Raw genomic sequence first — 6,000 nt, forward strand, 5'->3', positions numbered from 1 at the left:
TATATAACTTGCATTATAAGTTTTCCACTCATTTGGCATATTTAAATTTAATATGTGGGAGGGGAAACTAAGTGAAGATGTTCCATTCCCCTGCTTGCTCTTCAAATTGTGAACTCTAAGGTCCAAAAGGCAACTCCCTAAATTCTGCAGCCTTGTTCTGAAAAATAACAATTATTTTCCTGTTTTGTTTATCTAAACTTCCCTATCAGCATTAGCTGGGGAGAAGTAGGGCAAAAAGGAGAGGAAGGAGGAGAGGCTAGAGGGAACTGTCACCATGAAGAAGGGGGTACTTGACAGAACAGGCAATGAAAAGCTATTTGACAATCCTCCTGTGAACTTGCAGGTCACCTGCTCTGTAGGCCTGCTGAAGCCCTGAAAGCATTTTCCTTGCTGACGTTCACGCTTTTGTGAAGGGGTATTTCAAGAGGTATCATCTTGAGGGAAGATCTGTGACTGAGGAGCAACTTTGTCCTGTGTACCACATTCTCCCCAAGGGCAGATGCTCCTTGAACTATTCCCAGTGCAAGGCACAGGACAAAGCTCTAGAGTCTGGGATTTCAGTACACAAGACCATTTAATTCTGCGATTTTTGTAATCTGTCACAAATTGCCCCTCAAGATATTAAACTCCCTTTCTACAAATGACAATAACAAGTCTGTTATTTTTCTTGTGGTCATACTATGAACTGTTTGGAGGATGGACTATGTCCATGATGGATCCACTGACCTAAATCATAACCAATAGTAACACAGCATCAGGAAAAAGTGTGGTTAATCTAGTAAGTGAAGCTCGAGGAATTAATTATGAGAACATTTTTTTGGGGTCATTTCCACTGACTGATGCCAATGGACACTGATGGAATCTGCATTCCTTTCAGAGCAGCCTGAACAGCTCATCCTAGTTTTGTCTTTCCCCAAGCATTTGAAAATGTAATTGCGAAGGTCAAGGATTGCTCGGGGTGATACGGTTGGAGCTTTTTTAGGTTTCTAACCTGATTCAACACAGCAAGATTATACTACAGTGAAAAATTTGGGGTGTGTGCCTAGTCACGTCAGGAACAGCTGGACTGTATAGCAAAATCTCTACTCTAGGCTTCCCATAATATACCCAGTAAAAAAAGTAGCAACTGACAAGGTTTTCCTATTTTATTTTTGGTTGTGAAGTCTAATTTGAAGAAAATTGAATTGCTTTTTTGTCAGCTGTTTAACTTTTAAGAGGGAACTGTCAGTACAGGAATTAGAATGAAGTAATGTCCCTTAATCTTTTACCATAATTAAGATCAGTGAACTTTAGACAAAGCACATCTTTCTACTGACATCTTGGCCCACCCCTGATTCTTTTAGTCTGCTCTCCTAATTTCCCTCCACCCCTCACTTGGAGTGGCAAACCAAAGATGTTGTCAACTTTAGCAGCAAAAAAGAGGCTGGATAACTGGGACAAATGAATTTCAACTATGTTAAAAAACCAAGGAATCACTGATTTTGCACAGGCTGTTCTACTTCAGTTTCTCTTTTAATTTCTGTACCATTTAAGCCTTCAGATAGCACTCTTGACTCATGGATTAATCTGCTTATTTGAATAACAGCTTCAGCAGCTTGTTTGAGATAAATTGTATGTAATCTCAGGGACAAAAATTCTCTGGTCACTGCTGAGTCAAAACTTCACTGAAGATAATGTTCTTGCTGGGAGAGTCTAAGAATATCAGCAAGATTTGCCGGAGGGGGTAATATTTTTATAAGACTAGCTGATACATCTGAAAAAGCAAACAAGTGTCTGGGTACAAAAATCCTTCTTCAAGTCAAAAATAGAAGCTGAAAGATAGATACAAATTTGGAACTATTGCTCTAATTATAACCTGATTGTTCTGTTCCCTTAGTCTATGAGAAAGAAAAGACATTCCCAGCTGGTACCTACAAAGCAGAGAGATGAAGGTGCACAATTTGCTCTCAGACAATATTGATACTGAAAATGTTAACTTCGTAATTGCTTTGATCAAGAGACAGAGCAGATGACCTTCAGAGGTCCCTTCCAGCCTCAATTATTCTCAGGGATCTGTGATTTTATGCCACCTCTTCCCCTAAATCTTGCCTTTTAAGTGACAAAGCTCTGTTGTCTGAGTAAGAGCAGCACCCAGAGATCTTGGCACTGTCCAGATCCTTTCTGCCCTTGTGGCAGAAAGGCCTGGGGGTGATATGGCCATTTTGCAAGATGTTGGCTATTGCAGATGAGTTCCTGTTGTGGGAAGGCCAGACCCAAAATGGAAGGAGAAAAAAAAAAAATACAGGGCAGATAGGAGCAGGGGTCAGCGAGCCACAGCGAGAGGGGTGCGGGAGGGTGTTCTACATGTACCCACAAGAATGGTCATGCACGCATCCACTGACACATTTGACATTGAGGTCAATCATGTCTTTTAGCTATTTGGAGAACGACATTGCTGCGGGTTTCGAAAGGATGATCTGCAAGTGCAGCCAAAGCCATCTCATTAGAGCACCTGCCAGTCTTTATCAGTTGACAAATAAAGCAGATGGATTTGGTCAGCAAACCTGCAGATAAAACATTAAAGGTTTGTTGTGCTTTTCTTCTTTACTTTGGGCCCCACTTCAAAGCTATTTTCTGCTTTAAAGTTCTGACTCAGTCCGATAAATAAAAGAAGCCTAAATTTTCAGTTGACAATGTTTGTTACAAAAAACCAACACAGCTGACCCTTATGATTGTCAGCACAGGCAGACTTCATCTTCATTTTTTTGTTATAAAAGGAAGGGAAAAGGTTTACCAGAAGTTACTGCAAAATAACTCTATAAATAAAATAGTGAGCATTAATTATAATCATTCAGTAACAAGAGTTCATTACTTCTTATCTTAGGAGTTTAAAACAACTATGCCTCACAGAACCTAGAACAGGATGATACAAGAAAAAGGACATAATTCCCATATGACTGTAAAATTAGGCTGCTCCTCTTAGCATGAACTGCACAAGAATGGACACAGGAGTGCAAACAGGAGAACTGCATGTTACCCGTTAGGGCAGTTGCCCAAGCAATTGTCCCCTGTATTTCAGAGGAGCCTCAAAGACTGTTAGATTATACATAACTCACTGCTGCACCTCTTCTGGATCTGTCCTCCAGCAGGATAGATTGCTGAGGGGCAGACACTTTCCCTGTCTCCCCTTAAGCCTCTTTAGACAGGAGGAGCAATTCTGATGATCGTTCACCAAGCCTTGGCTTGTGTGGGTACAAAAATCCTTATCACTCAGATATTTGCACAGCACAAGCATTAGAAAGAAGCACAGATACCTTCAGAGGGAATTCATTAAGAAAATGCAAATTCATCTCCTCAGCAAGCTACTCATACGTTCCTTTCAGCTCTGATTATTGTTACAGAAAGCACCTCTACATATTCATGACTTTGCAGCACCTACTTCCTAATTGATTTCACTGCTGATGGGATTGGATGCTGTTTCAACTATATTTCTGATGCTGGGATTAAGAAGGGAGCATCTTTCTGGGATTATCACCAAGGGCATAGATCTCAGAGTGATGTGATGAATGGAGAGGTGCGAGGGAGGCACTTGGGGAACAGACCTTATCTCGCACCATTAAGTTCAGGGAGGCAAGGGTCTTTGGGAGAAGTGAAGAAATTACAAGGACTAGTTAAAGAATATTTAGTAAGACAATTGACATAATTCAGCAAATGTTTTCTGGTGATGAATTAGAAAACACTGTTTCCTTCCTGTCAAAGCCCTCATTTTTTACCTGGAAGCAAAACTAATTGAGTGATTCAAATAAGAATTATGAAGCAATGCTGTTAATAATCTCTTCTGTGTAATAAATCTGTGTCATGCAGACATGCAAGTGATTTTCAGTTCCCAAGAGATTGTGTTTGCGATTAATGAGAAGAAAACAAGCCAGATTTTACCTTCAGCAGCAAAGCCTATGGTCACTGTAAAATGATCAAAGGTGTTGGAATAATATATAATTTAATGTGTAATTGAGAGTAATTCTAGCTTCAAATTATGTTAGTTTATCACGATGTTCTTATCCTGATGCCTCAGGAGTGATATTCCTTAAATCTGACAAAGAGAGGTTCTCATTCACTGAGGAGTACCTGCAGCAGGAACAGTGGCAGACTGGCACCCTGTGGGTCAAAGTAAACCACAAAGCCTGCAATCTCTGTGTCTGGAATGTCAGCTGAATTTACCTGGCAGGGAGGGGAAGAAATGGTGGGAGGGAGAGGGGAGAGGGAGAAGCAGCCCTGGCTTTCAGGTGGAATTGTAATAATTCCTTTATGGCAGGACATTATCACAGAGCCTGTGCCAGTGAAATTAGCCCACCATCGTACTGGATAAACAGCGCCTTGGTTGAGACAACAAACCTGTTGATCTTATCTGTCAACACCTAGATCATCATCTGGGCTTTGACTTATCATCTACTCTGTCAACAGTTCCCCCATGGAGAAAAGAAATGGCAATAGCAAGAGTAAAAGCAGCCTTCAGCACACAAGAAGCTTTTTGCTTTAGAAACCTGCCATGCCACAAAAACGTACCATTTTAAAGAGGAAGGCACATTGTTGCTGGAGAAGATAGCCTGTGGGCAATGCTCAGCAATGGGATTACAGTGAATTCCATCTTGGACAACAGCTTGATGATGCAGACAGGGGAGCATTCAGTGTTTGCAACTGAACTTTCTCACCAGAAACCTCAGAAGTTTAGTGAAACCGTATCTTTAATTTTGCTTGGTTTTCCTTTGCGCATTTGTACCTGCATCTAGATTTAATGGAGAAATATAATAGAACAAAAAAAACCCCAACTGACAGTGTTTCCATTAATGGAATATTTTGCTTGAAAATTTTATCAGCGAAACCAGGGGACTCATTTTTCAGCTCATTTTTCGTCTTCTATTTCCCTTTCTTTGTCTGTCAAGCTGCCATGAGAAGATGGCCTTTCATTATGTGAGCAATGGGAAGTACCCCTGGATGAGCATTAGCTCCTTAGCCAACTCTACCTGCCACTCCATAATATTTACTTGGAGAACTTCATGAAGGAAAGATTTACCAGGGTGCCCAGGTGCTGATAGAAAGTGACCTACTTTCTTTCCCTGATTGTATTCCACTTACTGCTGAGCCAAGAGGGTGCACAGTAAGAGTCAAAGCAATCCCAAGAGCGTGAGGAAAGCCATACCTTGGAGAAGGAAGATCCATTCGGGGTGACTGCTTGGATGTGCTCTGCTCTCTGAAACATATTGTAAGGGTTCAAACTCCTATTAAAAGGATCAGCCTGTCCCTTTCTGAAACGATTTGTGCAACTCTGAAGCCTGTAACATCCTCATGTCTTTAACAAGGACAAGAAAAAACTACTTAAATTAAACGGCTTTGGTACAAAGAGGATCTGGCGGTGGCCAGCTTTATATTATTAACATTTCCCAGGAGTGATGTTCCACAGTGGCAGGCTGATGTAATTACCAGAAGTGAAGTTGTAAGTACTATTGAAAAGACCAAGAGATTTGCAAGTGACTTCAAAGAGGTAAAGATTTGTGTGGATTTGCACGGGGATAGAAAATGCAATGGGTTAGAAAATCAGGTCCTCCAGTGTCTTTAATCTTTTGTGGGCTTTATCCAGACATTGTGGTCTACAGGGGATTTAAATTAAGTTGCAAAAGAGACTTCCTAAACTTTCTATCTGAATGTTATATTATGTGGGTTTTATACTATTAGCTTAAAAACTGACCTTTTCTAAGCTTTTTGGATTAATGGATTGTGGACAACTAATGCTGGCATTGGCAAGGAATTTACTTTCATGATGTGAAGACAGATGATGATCTAATAGTGATTTGCCTTTATCCAGGAAATTCACATATATATTAAAAGATGAAAGAAAGGTCATGGAATGAACCAGTAAATTATCAAAAAATGACAGGTCAGGATAAAGTACACTGGAAAATGCATTTGAGAGAACTTGTAGTACAAGATATGGTACAGAGAGTCACTGTGAAAGTATACAATCAG

The sequence above is a fragment of the Corvus moneduloides genome, chromosome 1, assembly GCF_009650955.1.
Source record: "Corvus moneduloides isolate bCorMon1 chromosome 1, bCorMon1.pri, whole genome shotgun sequence".
NCBI lineage: Eukaryota > Metazoa > Chordata > Aves > Passeriformes > Corvidae > Corvus > Corvus moneduloides.